Source organism: Pan paniscus, chromosome 7 (assembly GCF_029289425.2).
Source record: "Pan paniscus chromosome 7, NHGRI_mPanPan1-v2.0_pri, whole genome shotgun sequence".
Lineage (NCBI taxonomy): Eukaryota > Metazoa > Chordata > Mammalia > Primates > Hominidae > Pan > Pan paniscus.
In genome coordinates, this window is record NC_073256.2 from 93,013,988 (window position 1) to 93,038,994 (window position 25,007).

Genomic DNA, 25,007 nt, shown 5'->3' on the forward strand with positions numbered 1-25,007 from the left:
ATTAATTATATCATGTCAGAGTAAGAAAAAAAGCTTAGGAACCACAATTTAGAGTCAAGGATTAAGAAAGGCAAAAGCTATTTTAGATAATTTTATTTATAATAAACACACTTTACATGCTTTTTGTAAAGGATCATATCTACGCATCTGTGTCAGTTATTCATAGCTAAATAACAAACTACACAAAATACACTGGTTTAACACAACAGTCATTTTATTATATTTCATTATATCGGAATTCAGGCAGAACTCAACTGGGCAATTCTTCTGTTTCCTTTAACATCAATAAAGGCTACTCAGTGAAATCTTGGTGATAGACAGGCTGATCTGGAGGGTCCAAGATGGCTTTTCCCATAAGTCTTATGCCTTAGCAGAAATGACTGGAAGACTAGATTCCAGTGGGCTATTGAGTTCACCTACAAATATGGCCTCTCCAACATGGCAGGCTCAGGGATATCATATCTCTTTTATGACAGTTCAGGAGGCCTAGAAATAGTGTTCTCGGTCTTATAATGTTACTTTCATCACATTCTATTGGTCCAGGATGTCATTAAAGTCAGCCTGGTTTCAAGACAAAGGGGATTTGAAGCATTTTTCAATGGTAGGAGTAATAACTTGTAGCTATCTTTACTATATCTGCTACTCATTATTGGCTTTGTATGTATGTTAACGTATATAATTTCATTGTCTTACCTTTGAAAGTGGCACACTTATGAAATAAGAGGTCAAGAATGAGACTATTAAAAAGTGTACCACCCAATATATACCAGAAAATACTTTGACTCCACAGTATTTGAGAGATATAGTTCAAAGAAATTAAATAGCGTTGTGTTTGTGCTTCCATTGTATATTGTTCAGTGAAGTGTGTGATGTGTGGCATAATGATGTTTTGGTCAATGACAGACTGCATATATGATGGTGGTCCCAAGATATCATAATATATTTTTACTGTACCATTTCTATGTTTAGACATGTTTAGATCCACAAATACTTCCAATTATGTTACAATTTCCTACACTATTCATTATAGTAACATGATGTACAGGTTTGTAGCCTAGAAACAATAGGCTATACCATATAGTCTAGGTGTGTCATAGGCTTTACCATCTAGGTTAGTGTAAGAACACTCTGTGATGTTCACACAACAATACAAACTCCTAATGATGCATATCTCAGAATATATCCTTATTATTAAGCCATATTTGACTGTATATTATACAATCATGTAGTGATAAATGTAAACACATTGGAATTTTTCTCAGGCAGTGAACCAAGTATTTCTTATATTGCATGTTTGTTAATATGGTTTTGAGAGTAAAGAGGAGATTCATCAATATAAGTAAAACTTTCAAATAGAATTATGTTTTTAATTATACATTTTAAATTGTGTTGGCACACCCTGAGGTTCAACGTCATAAGTGACAATTAAAGTAAATCACAGTAAGCAAAAGAAATATGTGAACACACAGAGCTACAGGAAAGGCTATGGAGTTATTTACCCTATTAACACTCATTTAGTAAGTTTTGTTTAAAATACTCTAGTATATTGGCAGTTCTAAGAAGTCTGGGAAAATAATTTCAAAATAACTTTTGGTTTCTAATGAGAAAATTTGATCTATATAATGCCTTTGAATTGATAAACATGGATAATAGAAAATTAAAAAAACCTTGCAATCCCACCGTCCAGACATTGGCATACATCCTTATACAGAACAGTTGAATTTTGAATGATTTCTTGGTCATTGTGTATTTTCCTATTATATGTAAACTGTCGATTTAAAAATATATGAATTATTCATTTTTGACAAACTTCCTTATAACATTAAAATAGCTGCATACTAAACCATCAAGACATGAGGATCGAAGAATGCAAAACTAATTGTACAATGCCCTACTTGTAGAAAAGTAGTTTTCCACAAGCTTTTGTTCCCAAGAGCTAACATTTCTGAACTCTTCCCATGTCTCCCACACCTCTTTCCAGGGAAGGAGGATTGATGGATTTGGAAGGAGAACCTGAGTATACACACACAGTCTCCTTCCTTTCCATCTCTTGCAAACATGCTACCTTATGGGAGAATTTATTCCCAATTTATCCATGTGTGACTCTTACATATCTGAAAATAACTCGGTTTGCAGGGAAAATCCTGAGCATTGGAGGAGGAGAAGTGTTAGTGATGGCAGTGGCAGCCCATTTGGAGTGGCTGCTGCCATGATGCCAGCTGCAGTGGGGGAGGCATGGCCTGGGTTGCTTGCTCCATAGAGCCAGGGGGAACTGGGAGCATTCAGGGGGAACTGGGAGCATTCAGGAGCACCATCCTCCTGGGTGCAACTTCAGTCACTAAAGCCATGGCTGTGGACTTAGGAATCCCTGTGCTTTTGGGGGCCAGGAGCAGGCAGGAGCTCCACCCTCCTGGGCACAGCTGCAGCCACCCAAACTGAGGCAGACCCAAGCATTTCTGCACTCTTGGGGGCCCAGGAAGGCCCCTCCTGCACCCACAGATTAGGAAGTACCAACTTCCACTGCTTGGCCTTTCCCCACTCCCACACCTGCTCCAATCTTGGAGCAAAGTTGAGGCCAAGTCCAGGGGCTGTTGCAACGCAGCCAGGTGTGTTCACACTTGGAGTGGCACCGACACACCAGCCCACTGGTGCTTCAGCCCTTTCTGGATTTTGTGTGCTGATGAGGATGAAAGGAAGGCCGAGGGGGTCTGAGGCTGGTTCAGCACTGGTCTGTAGGCACCTGTTGGCACAAATAGCCTTGGCCATAAACACCAGAAGGAGGCAGGCAGGCTCCTGGGCAGAAAAGGATGGGTCCCCAGTTAAGCCTCATCTTCAAGCTGGGGAAAGCCTGAAGCCTGGGGACTAGGCTTCCAGCCCCACTGACTGGAGTGGGAACTTATGGTGCTTTATCCAGGCCTGTCCATGGCTACCCATGAACCAATCAGCACACACTTCCTCCCCTCTGAAGCCCATAAGAACCCCAGACTCAGCCAGACTTGAGTAGATGACCAGATGACCTGTCTGTGGAGAGGAGCTACCAAATGCAGGATCTCCTCTCTGCTGAGAGCTGGGCAGAAATCGTGACTACCAGCTGCAGAGAGTAGTTACCCAGTCCAGGGTCTCCTTTCTGCTGAGGGCTGGACAGATGTCAGAACTACTAGCTGTGGTGAGAAACTCCCCACTCCAGGGTCTCCTCTCTGCTGAGACCCAGGCAGATGTTGGGACTACCAGCTGTGGAGAGGAACTACCCACCCCAGGGTCTCCTCTCTGGTGAGAGCTGAACACTTGTCAGGACGACCTGCCTGTGGAGAGGAGCTACCCACTGTGGACCTCATCTCTGCTGAGAGCTGAGTACTCATTGTGACACCCTTCCTTTGGAGAGGAGCTACTCACTGCAGGTCTCGTCTGAGCTGTTCTCTCACTCAATAAAGCTCCTCTTTGCCTTGCTCTTATCCTCCACTTCTCCACATACCTCATTCTTCCTGGACACTGGACAAGAACTCAGGACCTGCCAAATGGCAGGGCTAAAAGAGCTGTAACACAAACAGAGCTGAAAGAGGCCCCTTACTCACCACATTGCAGGCAACAAGAAGGAGAGAAGAGAGAAGGAGAGAAGAGTTGTGGCCCTTTGGGGATCTCAGACCTAGGAGCTGCCTGAGCCAGGGCTGTGAACCCTCTCTGGGGCTCTGCAGTTACTGGCATCTCTAAGCTTCCAGGTTCTGCTGGGTTCCGTGGTGCCAGCCATGGAAGCTGCTTACAGTACACGTGGTCCAACTGCAGCCTCGCAGGGAGCCAGTGCCCATGCTGGTGTTTGGAGCTGCCCGCCCCACCATGGCCAGCATGCCTGGCTGTGCACAGTGGCTAGACCCCACACTTATTTGCTCACCCACCCCCTCACTGCTCCACGTCTGGCTTTCCCTTGACAAATGTGAGATTCAGGCCAGTATTTGAGCTGGTTTAAGCATTAGGCATTATATTATTTAGGCTACAGAGAGGGCTTTGGCACAGATGAGGATCTATTTCAGGATAGATGCTTTCCTGTTTCTTTAGAAGAAGGGTTACACTTAACAAACATTAATTAAAGTTTTTAGGACTTTAAAAAAGTCCTGTTCTTAAGATAGGACACCAGAGACTCAACCAGAGGCTGATATTAAGCAAAGGCTTGAGAGGGTTTCAACCTTGTTGCTAGTTCCTTGGGTCAAAGGAAAGGTATAGCCTTAGGTTATCAAGAAATGTCGACAGTCAAGGAAGTCAGCAAAAGCAGAGATCAACCAGTGAGTTTGAACTAATGGCTCATAGGCTATTTGTGGCAGCTGCAGTGCTTAGCACTGAACTACACAGACTGAGCCCTTGGTAGCCATGTGTGGGCAGTGTGAGGATCTTAGCAGACCCTGGAAAGCCACTGAGCCCTTAGGAAGCAAGGGTAGTTAATCCAAGGATGCACGTATAGGGACATATTTTTTTTAACTTCAGTTTTATTTATTTATTTGGTGTATTTAAATTTCAATAAAGGTTTATGTAGATTCCATAGCTCCACTGAGGTTTTATCTTTACAGTTTTAGTGCAATGCCACATAGTAAGTGCTAAATTGAATTTTCCAAAATCCATTCTAATTCAGTATTGAGAGGAGAATTATGGAGAGGCCAATCATGATGTGTTAAAGCTATTGCATTGATTCAAGTGTCTCCCCAGCAAGTATCCTCAAGTTGGTTCTCAACTGATTAATTATGTGTAAGAGGAAAATTTCCTTACATGGCAGTTGATAATTCCAAAGTGTGAGCCAATGAGAGCAGTAAGTGCATACTCTGTCACTAAAGCCTGAGCTCACACTTGTGTAATTCTACAGCTGCACCCACATCCCAACATCTCCAAAGAGATCATCATCTTAGTTCATCTTTGGGTGTCCTGGTTTTGTTGCTTTCAAACATATAGATGTGTGTCTTTGGCAGAAAAATGAACATCTCTGAGTTACAGAATAGGATACTGTAGTTTTTAAAAGGTTGCTTCTCTTTCATTTTTTAAGTAACTCAATATTATTTTTCTTCAAATAAATGTTAATGAAATATTTAATGTATAGAGATATAAAAATCGAATGACTTTGTCCACTAGAGATTACGGATTTTAGGCCCATGTCTAACACCCTTCCCCAACCCCGCTAGTCCCCATACTCATCAGCACCAACCCATCTCCACTCAGGTTAGATTTTGAAGGTTAGGAGCAGGGGAGTGGTGAAGAGGGGTAATGTTTGAGCTTATCAGCGACTTTTTATTAAGCCTTGTTGAGTGAAGAGAAGATAAGTCAAGTAACCTACACATTACTCTCATTGAAAACTTAAAGTATAATAATAATAAAATAAAATAAATTTAAAAAAAAAGAAAATGTCATTGAGTCCCAGCCATGATAGTTCTGCTTTCCCAAACATTTCTACTCTTCTTACCCCTGGAAGATCTAAGAGCAGCTTGAATCAGTTGAAATTCTTTTAGTTGCAAGTAACAAAAATCACATTCAAAATGGCACAGATTATAAAGAGGGACTTATTAGCTAATGTAACTGAAATCTCAGAAATAAACTGGGTTTCAAAGGTGGCTTCATTTTCCTGCCCTTGCAGGGTACCAGGAGCCTAATTTCTCTCCAGCTCTATATTCCAACTTTCCTAGGTTTACTTCATGAATGCATGTGATAGCTCCCCCCACTGAAGTTGCTAACTCTTTCTATCTGGCTTGAAAGTGGCCAAAGCCTTTCCAATCTTCACATCTACACAACCCAATTCAACTGAAGTAGGTTTTCACTGTAACTTCTAGGATATCTGAAAAATATAGGGTTGTTTTCTCTAATTCAGGTGCCATAACATTCATCTCCTCTTCTACTACTGGGTCTGACTGATTTATCTGCATAGCCTTATATCCAGGTTTATTTGCACAACTCTGTGCCTGCTGGAGTTTAATCCACTTCAAATGATATAATGGAAAATGAACACGGCAGAGCTACCTCAGAGCAAAACCCAGCTATCGTTATTGGAATAAATGGAAAGTGCTTGCCAGGAAACACATATATGGGTTTCTACTGGTCCACCCCTTTGAGTACCCAACCTCTATACAAATTGTTTTTCTTGTAGAAATGCATGCAAAATTTCATTTTCCTGTCCAAAATGCACTGACACCTTACCCAAAATAATACAACCTAAAATACCTACTTTCTGATTAACCTGCAAGTCTAGAGTCTCTCAGTAACTGTGTATTCCTTTCAGTCATGTACAGTTGTAATCTTTTATTGTCTAACATCCAATTGATAAATTTAATTTAAATTACCCTTTATTCTATGCCTTCTACATATTAGAAGAACATATACATATTCTATATATTCAAGAGTAGAGATGAGGCCGTATAGCAAGAAAAACACTCCCATTTTAAAATAAGAAGAACCAGATACCTAGTTTGTAACAAACATAATTAATATCTTGCTTCCCACCAATGGAGAAAAATTTTGTGTTTGACATTCTGCCTTTTCTGGATTTGCCCTCTGGGAAGGTCCCCTTTTTTTCTTTTCCTCCAAGGCAACCTCCCAAGCATTCTGTGGGAATGGAGATTTCGTACAAGCTGTCTTATGTTTGTCTTAAATAAGTGGTTCTCAAAGGCAAGGTACTACCTATTGCACAATGCCTTTTAAACTTTTTTGGGCTTTTTTGATTATCACATCATTGAAGGCGCTACTAGAATTTGGTGGGAGGGGCCCAGGATTCTACTGCAGACTCATGAAACCCTTTGAGTTCATTTAATAGACATTGAACTAAACATTTCTAAATAAGTGTTGACACAACATTCAAAGATGCCTTTACATTTTATTAGTAAGATTTGATTTGGATATATTTTCACCTTATTGGCAGTCCATATATATCTTGTAGGCAATAGAATTTTTGTATAGAAAAAATGAAATAACTAGCTGGGCATGGTGGTTTGCGCCTATAGTCCCAGCTACTCGGGAGGCTGAGGCAGGAGAATCGCTTGAACCTGGGAGGCAGAGGTTGCAGTGAGCTGAGATTGCACCACTGCACTCCAGCCTGGCAACAGAGCAAGACTCTGTCTCAAAAAAAAAAAAAAAAAAAAAAAAGAAAAAAAAACTCCGTTGGGCCAGGAAAATGAGACTAACATAGATATAATTAAATGGTTCAAATAGAAATAATTATAGGAGGCTTTTAAAAAACTATTAATTCTATTATTACTGAAAGGGAGCAGATGAAAAATAAATGAATCAGCAAGATGGTATAAAAGGTGGTTTCTACGTAATGTAAAGGCCCATATTAAACTCTCTTTTTGGTATGGTACAGCCAAAAGGCATTTTAAGAACATAATTTGTTACTGAAGTTGTTTCTGAAGCTGTTTACAATTATAATATAAACTTCTCTTGTCTGTACACTCAAAATACTAAGTAAAATCTATTACATTCATGTATACCCTCATTGATTCTTATTTTATTGGGGAAATAAGATTAGAGAGTAGATTTCACAGCGACAAGCATATACAGAACCAGGATCCCTGAGGTTATTTTTACAAGTGACCTGAGAATCTGAGTCTATTTTTCCTACTAAAGAATTCAAGAAAATGTGCATGAGGCCTTTTACTTCCACAGGACTAACACTGGAATTTCCAGCCAATCTTGATATGTGTTCCATAAACTCCAGTTAGTCTCTCCATCTCAGAGAATAAATTTGAAAGGACAAAAATTAATTCTATATATTTTTCTTGGAATGACAGCAAATTTATTTTTATATGTAGGTTGTACCTTCATTAATGTATACCTTCCTTAGCTATTAAAGCATATAATATTGAACACTCTCTTCTATGGCATAATCAGTATTAATCAGTAATAAAAAGCTTCCACTTCTAAATATGTATTAAGCAACAATATACTTGTTTGATGCTACTAGTCACGTATCTATGATTTATATTATTTCCTCTCTTAAAGAAGCAGATATATCACAACTTGTTTTATCTTCTGATACGGGGTTGATGAAGAAGTAGAACTTTTTAGAGACATTCTTTCTTATGGCAGCTTCATTTATACCTTTGAACATCTGTATAAATGTAACAAATCTTTTACAGTTTTATTTGTTTTTATTCTTTATCCACAACCATCCCTTACCTGTGATCATTAATTGTTTCACTGTTGCCTAAATCCCCCAAATCCAAGAAATCTAAAACAAACCACACAGGACCCCTGCAAATGTGTTTCTTCTACTCTTGTTTTCAGAATCAAAACAAAAGTGAACAGATTCTGAAACTTTGTATATTCCCCTTCAACTCATGGATATATGCATTCAGTCATCAAATACCACTAGCTTATCCCAATCACTGATATTGTTGGGTAATTTGGAAATATTTTCTTCAATCTGATTTCACAAGCAGAATTTTATTTTTACTCTCCACCTCTACAGTACCCCCCTCACATACCCATACCCATTGTACACACACACACACATACACGCACACACACACATCTCTTACTATTGAAATCTTACTTTTACAGCAGTCCCTCATTACTGGTGATTTTGCTTTCTTTGGTTTTAGTTACCCACAGTCACTTGCAGTCTGAAAATATTAAATGAAAAATACCAAAAATGAACAATTCGTAAGTTTTCTTTTATAGATAGATAGATAAATAGATACATGGATAGATAGATAGATACATAGATACATAAATACGTAGATAGATAAGGTTTGGTACTATTCATGGTTTCAGGTATCCAGTGGGGGTTGGTCTTGGAATGTATCATTTGTAGATAAAAAGGGACTCCTGAACTATTAAAATCTTAAAATCCTTCAAGAATAAGTTCAAATTTTACTTTTTTCTTGATGTCTCCCTTCAATGTTTTGCTCATTTAAATTTGTCATTATAGACACTGAGTAAATAATAGAAATTATGACATGCTTTTTTCAAAGGACACTCCAGCCTCAAAATATTTTCTTAATTTTACTGATTCCTTTCCTCCTTTCCTTGTACCCACCATTCTTTACTGTATAGTTAATTGGGGAAAATATAGGCCTTATATAAAATGATAAGTAAGAAAAAGACAGGAGTTCAATATATTTGAACTGAAGTATAATTTTAAAAGTTGTTAAGAATTTTAAAAATTCAGATTGGATATCCAAAATATAATAATTACAAAAATGTAATGAACTGTTTTCCATAAAGTTGTTTTGCAGATCTCGAAGCTATGCTTATCAGATTTCTTTCTGTTGAATGAATTTTTAAAAATAGGACCATGCTATTTTCAACACCACAATATAGCTATTGACTGCCTTTAATATTTAGCAAGCTATTACTAAAAGAGTTTGCTGTTATAATAGAAAGAAGAGGAACAGAATTAAACAGCTCTATGACAACTATACCAAGAAATGAAGGCGAAAAATAGTCAATTTTAAGCCAGAACTGAAAGCTTTGTTATAACTTCTCAGAATGAACAAGATGTTCTTTCAAATGAGGTGTATACTGCTTCTATTTCCTGACATTCTGTGAGTCATGTTTTATTACTTTAGGGCCTTTTGTAAAATTTCTGAGCTGATTTCACAGAAGTAGACTTTTATTTTCATTTTGTGACCTTGCAGATCTCTTATAAAAAGGATGTAATTCATAAGGTAAAAATATAACAAATTGATAGTGAAAATGGGATGTCTGTTTCTACACATGCAAGTCCCTAGATTTAAGTAATTTTTCTTTGTGTCACTTTACTTTCAATTTAAATAGTCCAATTATTTGTATTAATTAGGTCTTCATGGCCATAACCTAATACGATAAAAGTTAGAATTAACTAGATCACTACTTGGAATTTTCATCCTTCTATATATATATATAAGAATTCATTTTTAGAAAACTAATACCAATTATTTACATGTTCTGTATGCAAGTAGCTAAGCATTATATTTTTAAAATAACCTGCAAAAGTCTGTGTTTTTATAGATATAATTTTTTATGTTGTTGATGTTGCTGTCCTCAAACTGTATAATTACAAATGCATTATACAAAAGTAACTCTTAAAACAGTTCTCCCCCTAAGGACTGCACCTGTAGTGTAATTGGACCTGGCATTTAATTGTCCCTTTAGTTTTTTGAACAAGTATGACTGCCCTGAGACTTGGATTTGAAAAATATCAAATTCTGTGGCAAACACGTGAAGTGGAGGGTGAGATTTTCACTGCTACCTTGTTACCTTCATCAGACTGTCTCCTCGTATACGCTTAGTCAGACCATAAACCACTTTAACAGTAGTAGGATAAAACAAGTAGAGCTGGTATTTTCTATCCCTGTTCACACAATTCTATAAGGTGTTTTTAAAAGAAATATTCCAAAAAGGGGCATATGTTAAAATGTTAGGAAGCACCAAGGAAAACAAAAATCAGAATTTATTACCAGTCACTCACTCTTGGGATGCTTCTGGATCAATCTAGAGTAGTGGGCAATTATGCCACCCAGGGTTTATGGACAATATCTGGAGAAACTTTGGTTGTCACAACTAAGTGAGGAAAGGGGAGACTTCCCACTGGCTTTTACTGGGTGGAAGCAGGTAATTCTGCTAAATATCTCACTAGGTACAGGATAGTCTGCCACAACAAAGAATTATTCAGCCTGAAATGTCAGTAGGTTAAGGCTGAGAAACCCTAATCTAGAGAAATAAGGAGTATCTTGCAAACCAAGGGAAATATTCTAGGTCCTAGGAATAAATGACAATTTTTATATCCATGTTTGCATTTTTAGTGCAATTAAAAATATACTCTTAGCAGGAGTGGAGGCTTACTCCTGTAATCCCAGCACTTTGGGAAGATGAGGTGGCAGATCACTTGAGGTCAGCAGTTCGAGACTGGCCTGGCCAGTCTCTGGTGAAACCCCGTCTCTATTAAAAATAAAAAATAAAATAGCCGGGAGTGGTGGTAGGTGTCTGTAATCACAGCTACTCGGGAGGCTGAGGCAGGATAATCGCTTAGTTGCGAGCAGAGGTTGCAGTGAGCAGAGATCGTGCCACTGCACTCCACTCTGGGTGAAAGAGCGAGGCTCAGTCTCATATATATATATTTGAGATATATTATATATATATATATGTATATATTTATCATTTGTTGATAAGAACCCTACACATTTGACCTTTGAAGACACAGCTGAATGATGGCCACAGCTGCAGAGTCCTTTCATATCTTGGGGTCTGTATATCAGTTTGGAGCTTTCGGCTGCAAGTAACAGAATTCCTCATCCAAACTGGATTAAACATTAGAGAAGATTTATATTTTACACACAGATCGGGTGGTAGTATGAATCAGAGTTAGCTGACTCAGCTTATCAAGGACCACTTTCTCCCCTTGCTCTGTGGTCTGTCATCCACAATATTAGAGCATTCTAAGATTAATTTCCCTCCAGTCATGAAATATATGTCTATTCTCTTGGCCTGATCAGTCCAATTTATGTCACTTGCCCATGCCCATGTCTGGATGAATTGTGGTAGGACAAAATAAGACGAGAATTCATCATTATTAATTTAAGAACAGTGGGTAGATAAGAGAGACAGTAGGAAGGTAAGATATCTAATAGATATATTATAAATTCTCATAAAGAACTAAATTTCTACTTCAATTCTACTATTCCATAAGAAACCCCACAACTGGCTTCAATCATTTCTCATATCACTACATAGAAACATCCATTTCTTTTTCCAGAAAACTAAGAGCAATCCTTGATTTCTCTGTAGCTCCAACACTATTGTAGCATTTTCCAGCAATGCTGCTTAATATATTTTTCTATATTTAATATCAATTTTTCTCTACCTGCTTCTTTCCACCTCTACTAATTTCATTCTATCCTAAGACACCTGATCTCCTGAATGAGCTGCAATGCCAGGCAGAGAAAATCACTGGCAAAGTGACTCTGAGCTTTGATTGAGGTTGATATATACGAAAGACAAAAATAATGAAAGACAGTACACTTGAAACAGTGGATTTTCAACTCTAGATCTTAACACAAATACTTTGTTCTTGTCATTCCAATCTCAGTAGAAATATTACCTCCTTTGAGAAGCTTTCTCTGAACACTTAATCTAAAAATACCCTTTTTCTCCAAAAGATCTCTATCTCAGTTGTTTTATTTGTCTGAGTACTTGTCACTCTTTAAAATTATTTTGCTTGTTTTGTGTAGTTACTACTTTATTTACTGTCTTTCTCATGAGAATGGAAGAAACATGAGATTATAGACCGTGTCTATGGTATTTGCAACTCAACTGATGGACTAGAATATCACCAGGACCTGGTGGGTACTCAAATACCAATTTATTGAAGAATAAATAATAAAATGACTATTCCAGAATGATCTAGAAAACTGCATATCTATCTCAAGCCTTTTTCCTTTGTGAAATATTTCTCTCATTTATGTTCCATATATTCATCCATCCATTCATTCAGGTATACATGCATATTTGGGGAAGCAAAAGGAGAGAAAAATGAAGTACCCAGTGTAATTTGATTTTCAGTATTACAATCTCCAAGGCAGGTCTTAATTCTCAAAGACCATTTAAACCCTCACCCACCTCACTTTCCTATCAGAGAAAGTTCTTTCATTACACATCAACCAACCAAGAGGGCATAATAACCATGAATATGAGTAGTTGTAACCTTTAGAGTATTTGAATCTTGATCACAAATAGATACTGCTGAATAGTGAAGAATTTTCCTAGTACATATACAAATATGTAATTACATTAACACATGGGCATAAAATGATTTCCAAAAATTTTCTAAATTCAGTGTTAAGGGAAAAAAAAATTTACTATACAATAGTACCTGGTTGCATAGTGTCATGTAGAAGAAGGTTAGAGAAAATCAATTTTTCAAATTTTCAGTAATAAAGCTGATAATATATAATATAGTTAATGTTATTTACTTTTATTAAGTGTATTTTTTAAAAGTCTGATTAATTCATTGACAAAAATACCTTTGCCATTCATTTTTGTGAGAATCTTTCACCTTGACAACAGGATTTTGGACAAGAAGAAGAGGAGTATAGTTGTCATCAGCCATGTGGCGGAGAGACAGTAGACTTATTCTGGGTAACAAAATTAACTTATTTCCTTACTAAATCTGATACAGCTTGGTGTTAATAGTGTCTTACACAAGGAAGTAGTGGAGGTGGGGGAAGCAAAATCAGAAGAGAAAACTGAACAAATGCCCTAGATTCCTTCTTAGGTAGGCAAGGACATGGCTCATGGCCTGGGTGTGATTTCACATGTGAGGTGGAGCTGACTTAAAGCTGAGGCGATGAATGTTCTTGCCAGACAGGTTTAGGAAAACACACAAATATGTCTGAACAGACTTACCTAAAGAAGACCACTCCAGGCAAAGTAGCAAAATCAAAACTGAAATGCCTGAAAAAAAAAAAAAAGACCAAAACAGGAATAGTAGAAGTAGGAGAAACTGAAGGTGAAAGCTGGATAGAGAAGCAGGAAAGAAAGAAAAGATATTATATGAGTTTGTATCTCCACCCAAATGAATTTAATAGATTGTATGTAGAAAAAAATGACCTTAGTCAGCTGACCTAAATATCCCAATTTCTCTGGACAGAACACTTTTCTATAAATGGGCATTTAGTCAAGTAGGATGAAACATATTCCTTTTGCATGTATTGCAATAGGTGCTAGTAGAAAAGAGTCTCTCTTTTTTAAGATCACAAACTACAAGGATTCAATGAGCCTGAAGCTAAAAAAGACTATTTATTTACCATGCATGGGACATTTTCTGAAGAATGGAACTATTGCACAGGAAAGCAGAACTGAAGATTAGAGAGAGTAAGAGAGATGCTTGATGAACCAAACCCAAGTCTTTGGTCAAGCATTGTATTTCAGAGCCACAAATTCAGCCGCCTTCCTTTTTTTTTGGCTTAAACTAATTTTTGTTATAGTTATGCCACTTCTAGTGAGTTGTTATTTTTTGCCATATAACATTGAATCACTATAATTCTATTTGTTGGAGCAGTGGTAAAATATTTTTATATTTTACATAGTTTATTATTATTTTTATCATATATAGACCCAGATTTGCAATTATTGGGTTGACCTTTAATAAATAATATGTTTTCTAAAACTAACTTAAGATTTCTCTTATCTTCTTATCTTCTTATTCCTATGAAAATATTTAGGGAGGGATTTGGCTCCTTGTGTTCATTGCACCTATATCTTTTGATAGCTCATTGGGATATCAGAAGATATTTTAATTTTTTTCTGAATGTTTAGTTTAAAAGTATGGATTTTAATGTTTCATTGGTTTCATAAAACTTTTATTTTATAGATTTTCCCCCAGAATTTATATATATATACATATATATATACACACACATATATATACATATTGCTGGAGGCCATATATATACACATATATATGTGTGTGTATATATATGTATAAATTCTGGGGAATTTATACATATATATAATTGCTGGTATGTTTCCAGTTATTATTTAAAGGTTCTGTGAATCAGATGATCAGGTGTTCTGGGACATAATTGCCTGTTCTGATTTCACTGGAAAGGTTTTCAAAATCCCCTTCTTAGAAATGCTCTTCACAAGGTAAGGATGAAATTGAACTTCTATACATTTTAAGATGCCACCATTCAATTACTGTCTATTCACGACTGTTTGGTATGTACCTTTGTGTGGTATCCATGGTGCTGACTCGCCAGTTCTGCTTTATAGAGGAGAACAAATTTTAAAAGCTTCACTCACCTGAAGGTAAACATTTCTGGTATACTTTTGGTTCCTGGACAAAGATATCCTGTAAAAATAGTTTTCCATCAAACATGAGACTTCCTTAAGCTCACTTTCATTCATGAAACATAGACTGGAAAAGTATAATTAAGAGCCAAAGGGTTTCAGAAAGGCTTACCTTTGTCTATGCCTCATTGATTGATATTCGTTCACATATACGCTCAGTAAAAACCCAAACAAGCCTGGTTCTATAACTTTGAAGTGGTTTGATTATTTCAGTGAAGATTGAGATATTATACATTATAATAAAAAGCATGAACACTACGGTTACCAGAAGTTTAGGTTCCATACTTTATAATAGAAATAAGTACAGGTGGGAGGATTGCTGGAGGCCAGGAGTTCCAGACCAGCCTGGTCAACATAGCAAGATCCTGTCTCTATCTAAAAATTTTAAAAAATTAGCCAGGATGGTGGCACACATCTGTAGTCCCAGCTACTCAGAAGGCTGAGTGAGGAGGATCGCTTGAGCCCAGAAGATCGAGGATGTGGTGAGCTGTGATCACGCCACTGCACTATAGCCTGGGTGACAGAGAGAGACCCTGTCTCAAAAAAAAAAAAAAAAAAAAAAAAAAAAGAAAGAAATACTGTATTGTTATATTGTTTACTTAGTTCTTTTTTTACTGACCACTCTTTTTGTTGAACTTCATAACAGCTTTTTAAATCTTCCAAAAGCTGTAAACATGCTTCTTGTTATTCTAAGCCAGAGGTAGGCAAATTATGTCCCACAGGGCAAATCTGGCTCATATCCTGTTTTGGAAATAGAGTCTTATTGGAACAGAGTCTTGCCCATTTGTCTGTGGCTCTTACCTCCCTATAATAGCAGAGTTGAGTAGTTGCAAAAGAAACTATGTGGCCTACAAAGCCTAAAATATTTATTATCTGGCTCTTTTCAGAAAAATTCTGCCAACTTTGCTCCAAATGGTTACAAAATATTCAGGAGCTAACTTTTCTTTTATGTGGTTGGCATAATGGTTATATTTTTCTCAGAAACTGTCTGGCTTTATAACTTAAACACTGCCTCCTTAATGTATACATCTGTATGTAAGCATTTGTCTTATAATTACTATTAGTAAAAAGTAGAAAGAAATGTAAGTACAATAATGTTCCATTTTATTTATATCTTAAGATATCCAAGGTTAATATAAATTATATTTAAGGCTGATTAACGCAACTATAATTATTATATGATAAATATAGAAAATATGTTGCTCAATATATTAAAAACAATAGATTTTGTTTACATGTTCCTACTGGATACTGAATACTACATTATGATATTTTATTTTAACCTTTCTATATTTATTTAAACTGTAGAGTATTCATAGCATGTACGAATGCAGAAGATTTTCATAAATAGTATTAATAATTTTTAAGTATTGCATTCATTACCATTCAATTAAATTTTGTTTTTCCATAACATGTTATTTCCATAATTGAAATGATGATACATGGCAAAATATTATTGATTCTACATATAACATTTTACAGATGTAAATAATATGTATGGAAAGGTCAAGCTGAATAATTTATAGTTGTCTATAGCGATTAGTATTATTTTTGATAATTTCTTGTTAATATTGATTGTAAATTAATAGATATTAAAATTTTAATCCAAATTTATATCTATAATGAATATTTAAAATACTTCTAGCCTCAGAATATATCTTACATTCAGATTTTGAATTAGATTATTTCTAGATTTTCTAACTTATCTGTACTTTTACTATACAAAATTTGATATGAAGTGTATTCTTAGAGTGAGACTTCATTGAATCAGATATTACTTAAAATAGTGTTAGAATGATTAAGACATTATTTACATGATATGAAAATGTAAACTCTATTTTTTCCAGTCATAATTTAAATTTTCTTGATGTTACTGTATTAAGAAACTCAAAGAATTTTTAAAGTGACACCCCAGGTTTTTATATTATGTGCTTCTCACAATTAATTTTGGAAGAGATAACTTTATTTTCTTTCTGTCTTCAATAATATGTCATTAAAATGCAATTTTTCCCTGAATAGCATCACTTTCCCCAGCATCAACTCCAATATAGTTTAAAGAAGATTAATTGACATATCCACTGAAAATTGTCTTTGATAATCTAATTTTAGTTTAGAATTTGAAACTCATTATAAGACAAATTTTTCCTTTCATAGAAAAGAAAAATCAAATGACATGTATAGTAAACAAACAATAATATTATTGTGCTTATTTCATAATTAAAATAGGAATACATAAATTTCAAATAAACATAATTATTCATGTTGGTTTAGGTGGATATATTGATGGACTTTCTGAAAGCTTGAATACTATTATTCATTATGATACTACTATTTATTTCTTCTATGGAAGGCTGTGTTATGTTAGAATTATCAAAATGGATGTTTGTGGCAACTAGGCAATAAATGGAGTTTTAGTCCATGTTCAAATCCCAGGAAGCAGAATTACCCAGTAGTTATTTCCTCTGTTCTTGAGTAATAAGTAAAATAGACATTCTCAGCAATAGGCAGAATTTTCACACTGACTCCCTGACTCATCCACTGAGTGCCATTATGTTGCATAGCACATCTTTAGCAACATTGCTTCCTTGTGCGAATTGCAGAAATTAGGTAGAGAGTGTTATGGTCTCCATGTTTTTGTTCCCCAGAATCCATATTTTGAAACTTAAACTAAGATGATACCAATGCATAAAATTTTCTGAAACTGGAAGAAAAACCAAAACCAGACATCCATGGTGTTAATTTGGGAGGCATGAAAGCTGTGAGGAGCAGAAGTTTGTAAGCTTACTATAACAGTTTTAGAAATGAAATCCTTTTCCTTTATGCATTGTATTTAGGCATTTATAAGAAAAATGCAGAAAATTAAAGCCTTAAAAAGTTGAAATTACTTGTTATGTCATTTGTTTATATTAGTCATTCTAAAGGTCACATGAACTGTTTTTCATACTTGCTAAGAACAAACACATTTCTATGGCATTCTGCACTCCGTGTTCTATCACATAAAGTACAATAACACAGTCTAGGAAAATATCTTTCGTTTTGATAAATGAACATGTCTAAGGGGTTACATGCACATAAGCAGGTATGCTTGAAAACTGTGTCACACTTGAGAATTTGCTATTTATTAATGCATCCTTCTCCATGTTCCTCCATGTTGCTTATTTATTGACTTGGAAAATTTTTTAGATATGATAAATATCATTAATTATGATTCCACTAACTTATAATGTTATTTTGCCTAAGGAAGTTGGCCTTTTCTTCATCTGTCATTTCTTCTTTCTTTCCTATTTCTTTATTTTCTTCATTTCATTCCCTATTGGTTCTTCCCTCCCATTGCCTTCTTTTCCCTCTCTTGCTTCCATGCTTTACTGCACTTTTTCAGGAATAGTACATAATTTTTCCAAAATATTTCAAATTCTTTTATAATTGTAATTATTGATAGTATTCTAGATCATTTACATGACAATTAATTTTATCAATCTTTTCAAAATTAAAGTAAAATATAATGAATATGTAGTTTGCCAAGATTAAATTATTATTACACTAACATTAAATATTCTTAAACAATTAACTTTTTTAATTGGAGAAAATTATTTATAAACTGCTTTATTCTGTTGCAAGTAATGCGCTTTTTCTAGATTCTAAAATATTGCACTTTTAACTCTTCAATTACAACAGTAATTGTAAATTCCTTCAAGATAACTTTTATCAGGATGTCTAACGCTGAGATAATTTTGCAGATCATCAGAACATTGCAAAAATGTCATTAATAAGTTAGCCAGATCTTTCGACAAATGTATTGAATAGAAGCCTAATAAAAAACATTACTCAATTAATTTATTGAGAGATGCTGGCTAACTTACTTTTTAAAAAGTTAGAGGTAGATTTTTAAAAAGTTGACTAATTAATATAACTGTAACTCAGTATTAAACTAATTATTTCTTCTATTCAAGTATGTTTCTTGAAAAGGGCTTATCTCTTTGTGTTCATTGAATTTCTTTTCTTTCTATGCACTGACTTATTGTTACGTGCCAGGTACTATTTTAAATACTTACAAGCATTACATCATTAAATAATCCTACTATGTGTGGGATAACTTAATACAGTACTTTTACAGATTAGGAAACTAAGGATTATGTAGCTACTGTATCTTATCTGAGTAAGTGACAGCTAGTAAGGATAGAGCTGGTATATGAGACTAAGTCTAACTCTAAAGCTTATTTTCCCAACTCCAGTTTTGTATTTTGACAATAGTATGTGAAAATAGAACATAATTTTAAAATATTTAATTGATTTTAGTATTTTCTTTTTGATATTTTATTAATAGGTGTGTATATTTGCATTTATATGCATACACAAACAAATATACACATTTATATAAATATATATGTATATCTACATAGTCACATAAATAAGTTATTCTGAAGTGTTGGGTAACAAAAGGAAAAAACTCAGGTAATTTTGTTTAATGTGCAGACTTCAGCTTGCTGTTAGCAGTGATTATTGTAAAGTATTAAATTATAATTCATTCAGCTTGAATTATTTGAATAATGATAGAGTTGCTGAAGGAAAGTCTGTTGCATTTCCTAATGCTTACAAGAAAATATAGTATATTGCCATGCACTTGTCTTATTTCACATTATTTACTAATTTGTAACCAAGCAGCGATTTATCAATTAAATCGTTTTTCATCATTAGGATTTTGTAAATGGCATGTTTTCTATTGCAAGATATACTTTTATCAAGAGTATTTATGTCTAGAAGTTATATGGGAAGAGTTCTGAAAAATTCAATCAATTGTATTGTCAGCATGGAGAATATTGACTGAAACAATTATTCAGTTTAACTGTGGAATGATTTGTTCTTCATATACTTAATAATATTAGCAAGGCTAGAAACTAGCATTTATGAAATGCTTTCTGTTTTGCAGGCACTATTCTCAGAGTTTTTCCTTAAACAAACTAATGTAAATAAAAATAATTAGCTCAGTCTTATTAGTAAGTACAGTGGTATTATTTTCTATTTTACATAGAAATTAGTAAAGAAAATGAGTCTCACAGCCAGAAAATGAGAGTAATTGTCTATTCACATGTATAGACTAAACCAAAATCAATCCGTTACTAATAGTTCAAAAAGAAATCTATTTTCATGATAATATTTCAATTTCATTTATTTCACTTATCTATTTAATATATAAATATTATGTGCCAGACACTAGGACACTCACTGTTAAAGACACAACATTAATCAAAATAGTACAAAACATTTTCTCACATAACTTAATATCCTAAAGTTAGAAATAGACACTAAACTATCTGTGTGTGTGTGTATATATATATATATATATATACAAATAGAATATATATATATATATGTCAGACAGTGATAAATGCCATGAAGAAACCAATGTTGAGTAAAAATATAGAAAAATACATTTGGAGGCTGTCTTTTAAAAAGGAGGTCTGGAAAGGTAACGAGGTATTCTCTAACAAGGTGACATGGGAGCAGATAACTGAAGGAGGTGAGAGGGGGCCATGAATCCATCTAGAGCATAAGCAATCCAAACAGGAGAAAACTCATGTAATCCTGATGTATGCTCATGTTTGACATGTTTGAAGAATAGCAAGGGGGCCTGTAAAGCAGGATCTGGTAGAAGACTAAGTCAGGATGCAGGCAGTGGCCAGATTATGTTTCTATGTAAACCATCAAATCAACAGGCTATTAAAAGACTTTGATTTTTACCCAGAGTGATATGTAAGGCACAGGAACATTTTGATGAGATGAATGTTTAAAATTGCCTTTTATTTTAAGTGAAATACTCTTACTGTTTTGTGGCAAATGGAGTCTAGAGTAGTCAGGGGGTAAACAGGGAATATTAAGTTAGTCTATTATAATAGTCCAGGCAAGCAATAATGGTGGGCTTGGACCAGAGTAATGTTAGTGGGAGTAGTAAAGTTATACAGATTTGGCTATGCTTTGATGATAGACCCAAGAAGATTTGCTGATATGTGGGTGTAAAAGATAGACAGAATTCAGGTATGACTCTACAGTCATAGGCCTGAGCAGAAGAGTGAATGGAGAAGCCATTTATTCAGATGAGAAAGATTGTAGTAGAATCAAGTTTAGAAGAGAAAATTATTTAGTTTAGGTCATGTTCAGTTATAAGTACCTATTAAATATCTATGTACATATTTCAAACAGGCAGTCAGATATATGAATCCAATTTGAACTGCAGGTAGACTTTCACGTCATCAATAGGTAGCACTGTATTTAAAACCAGAAAATATGGTGAGATCCATTGTAATTGAGTGTAGATATGAAAAGAAAAAAAAAAAGAGGCCCAAGAAATGAGATCTGGGTCACCATCTTACCCTTTAGGGAAAGAGAAGATGAGCAGGAAGGAATCCACAACAGCCTATGAAGGAGTTTCCAGCAAGGTAGAAGGAGAATCAAAAAGAGAATGGTGTACTTTTGACAAAAATTACAAAAGTGTTTTAAAGAAGAGGAAACGATATGCTGACACAATTTTAAAATTGCTGAAAAGTGCCCATTGGATTTAGCTATATGGAGATCTTGGTGACTAACAAGAGGAGTTCAGCAGAGAGGTAGAATTCAGTGGGATGAAATCAATGTGTAGACAGCAAGTTTAGGCAATTGTTTTATTGTTTAAAAACTTTACCAAGGTATATTTTCTTTGTCATAAAGTAGACAGTACTTTTGAGTGTTGATGTAAATGGGAATATTGCTGTAAATTGGAGAAGCAGCTGGACTATAATATAAGGTGAAGAGAGGTGGGTTTCTAAATTTTAATTAGTTAATTAATTTGTTTTTAAGATGGGAGAGATTTCAGTACGAATATGATGATGGGAACCACCCAAGACATTTATACAGAAGGGAGAAACATGCAAAGAGCAAAACTCAAAAGTGTGTGAAGTAGAGGAGATAGTATACAGGGCAGAAGTTGAGAGGTTAGCTTTATCTAAGAGGAAAGACAATGTACCTTCTTATGATAGGAAGGAAGGTAGCATATGTAGGTAGAGATGCAGGTTGGTGGGTATAGTTGGTGGTGGAGGTTTTTGTAAAACCTCTACTGATTGGTTTCATTTTCTCAGTGAAGCTTAAAGCAAGGTCATCAACTAAAAGTGTAAGTGTCTGTGTGTTGATGGGGTAGGGTCTCTGGAAGTCTGACTAGAGAGAAGACAATATGAATTAGCCCTTGAGAGAATGAACCAGTTAAGAAAATGACGGCTACATAGTACCAAGTTTCCATCTGAAATTGGAGGTCATGCACTTAAAATAATGTTAATCAGCACAGTTGGACTTTTTCTCCTATCACAATTAGAGATATAGGCGTATGTTCAAGTAGGAACTGAATTAGATTTGACCAGGTGTTAATCTAGGTGTGACTTTGCCCAAGAAGTGGGCAGGGAGGAGGACAGAAACTGAGAACATTACAGTAAGTGAAAAAAGTCAGCCACAGAAAGACAAATACTGCATGATCTGGTTGATGTGGAAATTTAAAAAGTCAGTCTCATAAAAGCAGAGTGGAATGGTGGTTACCAGAGGCTGGGGATGTTGGGGAGATGTTGGTCAAAAGATACAAAATTACAATCAGAAAGGAGGATTAAATTCACAATATGTATTGTACAGCATGGTGACCATAGTTAACGAGGATATATTGTATTATTGAAAAATTCTAAGTGGATGTTAACTGTTCTCACTGCAAAAGTGATAACTATGTGAGGTCATGCATATTTTAATTAGCTCAGTTTAACTATTCTGCAATGTGTATATACCTCAAAACATCACAATAAACACAAACAATATTATCTATTTAAAATAAAAATAAATAACTAAATTTGAAAATAAAAAAAACTGATAATGTCTCCTAAGGAGGGATTATAATGGTGCTCCATGGAATATAAACTGAGTAAAACGACACTGAGATCCTGAAGTAGGGGAGGATCAATGAAAAGCTTAGAGTCAATAACTTAGAGATCCTGATGCCATCAAAATATTTCATACAGGCCTTTCATAAATAGGAAAATGTGACTTGTTGGCTTTTAGTTCAACCTTAAAAAATACGTCTTCCAGTTACCTGCAGAATTTCATTTTCTTAATGTCTGTGAATCAATTGATTTCAGTGATTCTAACTAAATCGTGATTTTTGTCTGAGACGTAAGTCCTATTTCTATGTGATTTTTTGCTGAATAGGGCTACTTGGATTGCATATGAGGAATCAGTAGTTTTTATATCTTTCAAAAATAAGCATGCTTTTGAAAGCAGTAGGGTAACATGGAACCTATGGTAATTATTTGCAATAGTGTTGAGTAGCACATTCAGAATTTATGCAGCAGAAACTTTTAGCTTGAATGAATTAAAGCTTTTGGATTTGAAAACCTGTCTGTTTCTTAATATAATCAGATATGTGACTCTCTGTAAACTTTCTTTGCTTTCAAAGGCAAACATAACTAATAATTTCTGTAAAGGTCTTGAATCGTTCCAACATCTGTTCTTGGTTTACTATAAAAACCATGTCTCTGATCTCATGTGTTGAACTACTGTATGTTTGCCACTGTCTATTTCCTGTGAAAAAATACATCGAACAATAATAGCTTTTGTTCCTAACGTTCCAACCACTAAAACAGCTGAACAAATAACATCCATGCTTTCATTTGGAATAATTTATTCCATGTACATGTTTATGCAGAGTCATTTGGCTTATTGGATGTTTCATCATTTAAAAATCAAATCTCAGAATTTTAGACTACTGAAAACTCTGGTCTAATAGTTTCCTCATGTTTATAGTAATTCTCTTAACAGCATTTCCTTCCTAATTCATCATCTTATTTTGTGTAGGGTTTGGTATATGAGTAAAAGTGGTTAAAATTCCCTGCATTAACAAAGTTAGTGAAAATTTCCATTCGAGGCTACACATTTTGCAAATAACATTAAAAGATTAAATAATTTGGCATTTGAGCCATAAAAAGTAACTATTTCTGCTCTTTTGTTGCCTAAAGAAATAATAACTATACAGTAGTAATGATACAAATTACAATACATTTGTCTTAACACACTCCAGATGACTTAATGATGGGGCAGCAACACAGAGCAAGCCTCACTTCCATTCCACAAAAATCTTAGTACACAAACTTTACTAGCCCAGACATGGAAGAAGTTTTGCACTGATTAAATAAGACAGATAAAAAATACTCATTAAAAGTTAGAAAAATAAGTTATTTAAAAGTCAGTTTTAAATCATTTGCAGTGCCACCAGTTTGGAATTTTTTAATATACTTTTTTTTTATTTCTAAAAATTTGAAATGATAATTTAGAATCCATTTACCACAACATCCCACTGAAAGCCAAAAATTTGCAGTGGGTCATTCAGCTATACAGTTGATTCAGTGTTTAATAACAGACTACCTAGAAGGCTCAGGATACCTAATGTTTTCAATTTACATTCACATATTATAATCTATGAATAAAATGAGTTTAAGTTTTAAGGTTTAAGGTTTTAAGGTTTGAGTTTGAAATACCAGCATTTGAGAGGTTAACATTTCATCAGAATTCCACTGCCTTAAGGAATAACTACTTTCTTGTTTGCACTGTGTTCTAGTTCAGGAAATAAAGAAATTATGACTGTATTAGTTTGCTAGAGTTGCCATAACCAAGTACCACACACTAGGTGGCTTAGGACAATAGAAATGTATTATGTACAGTTATAGAGACCAGAATCTGAAATCAGTGTCAGCCAGTTCACACTCCCCCTGGAGGTAACTACGGCAGGATCTCTCCTGGCTTCTGGTAGTTCCTTGGCTTCTGACAGCAAAACTTCCATCTTCGCATGGCATTCTCCCTGTGTACGTGTCTCTATTTTGAAAATTTCTCTTTTTTATAAGTACACAATTTACATTGGATTAGGGTTCATTCTAATGACTTCATTTTAACTCCATTGCGTTTGTAAAGGCCTTATCGCCAAATAAGATAAAATTCTGAGGTACTAGGGGTTAGGGCTTCAGTGTTTCTTTTTCTGGGGACAGAATTTAGCCCACAACAATGGTATTTGTCATAGGTATGGCATACGTATGCTTTGCAACGGAAGCGTTCTCAACAATTTTTACATTTTTAAAATTATATATATATATATATAATAATTGGTAATACTTAGTTTAGTCAGTCATATATAAACATATTATTCACAATTATGTCTTAGA